Here is a 2,500-nt window from a genome sequence, read left to right on the forward strand (position 1 = left end):
TCTCTCTCTCTCTCTCTCTCTCTCTCTCTCTCTAATGTTCACTTCCTGTCTGCTCTCACACTGTCCTATCTGACAATTAAAGGCCCAAAAAGCAAAAACAAATCTTAAAAAAAAGAATTGCCCAACACTGACACTTTGCCAAGCAAGGGGCATGTGATTGGATATGTTCCTTCCCACCAGGCCCGCCAACAGAGGGGTACAAACAGGTCAGTTAGCCCAGGCCCAGGGAAAGGAGTGGCGTAGAATTAGGACGAATTTAGAGAGGGGCCCTTTCAGATGATTTTGTCCCCAGCCCAGTCAACTCTATCAGCTGCCCTGGGTACCTCAGCTATGCATTCCAACAATGCATTCCAAATGCCACTCAACAACCGATCAATTCCCTCAGCTGTACTAAAAAAAACCCATAAAAAAACAAAAGCAAAAGCAAAAAACAAAACCCAAACACCCATTCACATTGTTGAATGGAGTCTGATTATGGCAAATTGCGTCTTGCTGGCTATTCTGTTGTCTTGAATGTTTGTATGCAGTCGGAATGCTTAATCTGCCCTCAAGATTTTACCATCCACTTCCCAAGGACAGGGCCAAGGACTGTGGTGAACTCGTATTTACACACACACACACACACACACACACACACACACACACACACACACACACACACACACACACACACACACACACACACACACACACACACACACACACACACACACACACACACACACACACACACACACACACACTCAAACAAGACTTGAGTCTCTCACACAAAGGCACACAGAAACAGATACACAATCACAGACACACGTACAAATACTCGCACACACCTGGCACGGCGTTATGGGTGGGCCAGGGTGGACCTGGGCCCACCCAATTTGGTCCTGGGTCCGCCCATTTTTTGTCCAGAACCTAAAATCTTTCACTGAAGGAAAACAATATATTCAATATGTACTATAAATTCTACTAGTGTACGAAAAAAATGGGAAACTGAAGAGGAAATATTTTTTTTTTTTTTTTGCTTTTGATGCTCCTGACATGAACCATCAATCCGTCCCCGCAGCCTATGGCTATGTTGACTACTTTCTGCTGCTACGCAGCGCGTTCACCCCGAAACAATTGATACAATGTTACCTTATGTCAAATTCTATAGCATAATGCTAGAGAGCCAGACATGCACTCGAACATGCCGAGTTGCCGAACCGTAGGCTACATAGAATAGACCTGGCGTCAATGATGACAGAAAATAAAATCACTGAAGTCAATGTCTTTAAAAACAGTTGCAAACTTAAAACATCAAGGAGTATGCGCATCTGGACTGACGAGAAATCATGGAATGGATAGCTGTCGAGACTGGTAGGAAAGCTAATTCCTCATGCCCGCCGCGGCAACTTGTTGTAAAGGAACAATTTACTTTGATTACAAACTAGGACTAGCCTATGTAGGCTATTATAAGTTTCTATTGGCTTCATATGTATAGCATGGGATGGCTGTCCTCGTCTGTTGGCAATACGTTTGACCCTCGTCGTGATCACATAAGGTGCACGTTTGACATGCTAAGTTGTTGATCTGACTGTGGTTAGCTTTAAACAGCATCTTAACTAGCCTATGTTATTGCCGTTGTGAAGCTGATATTTTAATATTGTCTTCATGGGTTGCATTTTACTGTGGCCATGGATAGGCTATCCCACCACACAAATAGGTTTTCTTTCTTCTCTAGAGGACTACAGCAGCATATGTCCATGGCTTAATTGTCGAAACAGAGTTCAGATTTTTCAAGGTGCGCTTGGTAGCAGCCTTCATGGACTGTGGCTAAACTGTGTCTGGTTATGGAATAATGTGCTGCCTGCAACAGTTGTGTGCGTGCATAGGCTATGTGTTTGAGTGGTTCAACGTGTGATTGTGTGCTCTGGTCGTCGCATTGTTGCGGTTGAAATGACATCCTCTTGCATGCATAGCCTACATGAGCCGGGTGCTTGGGATATCACAGGCAGCACCTGACCCAGCATAGCCCTGTTCGCAACATGCGCCCCGCCCGCCTCTCTTCTTTCCTCGCACGGGAGCCACTCCGCGCTCCGAGACCTCCCTCTTTACAAAGAACCGCTCCAAACTTTCTCCTGACCTCTCTTCTCTTAGCAGACGTGGGCTCTACTTCCAATGCATTATTTTGTATTTGTGATATCATTCAATTTTTTATCTTAAGTTTCTTCCGCGTTGTTTTTGGAAGTGTCAAGCGGTAATGCGAATTTTAAGAATTATAATAATATGGCGCAAGCACTGGAGAAGTGCCATGTGTCTCACCCGCATTTTCGAGCTCCTAAAACAACTCCAGTGACATAAGTAACACAGCGTGGATCTTAATCATTGTCATCTTCATACAGGCCTATGCATGTTTGCAAAAGAAATGTGGGGTTTGGGGGCAATAACAATATTTGGTGATGGGACAATGCGACGAGACTGTGAGGGAGGAAATTAATGAATGGGCTACCCTACCCCCGCCGCC

At 44.8% G+C, this 2,500-nt stretch overlaps 1 protein-coding gene across 2 annotated transcripts in view; it reads left to right on the top strand.

Moving 5' to 3' along the window:
- Positions 1–2,500, top strand: part of stau2 (staufen double-stranded RNA binding protein 2) — a 262,645-nt gene that overhangs the window by 207,589 nt on the left and 52,556 nt on the right. The window lies entirely within an intron of this gene.

The sequence above is a fragment of the Engraulis encrasicolus genome, chromosome 9, assembly GCF_034702125.1.
Source record: "Engraulis encrasicolus isolate BLACKSEA-1 chromosome 9, IST_EnEncr_1.0, whole genome shotgun sequence".
Lineage (NCBI taxonomy): Eukaryota > Metazoa > Chordata > Actinopteri > Clupeiformes > Engraulidae > Engraulis > Engraulis encrasicolus.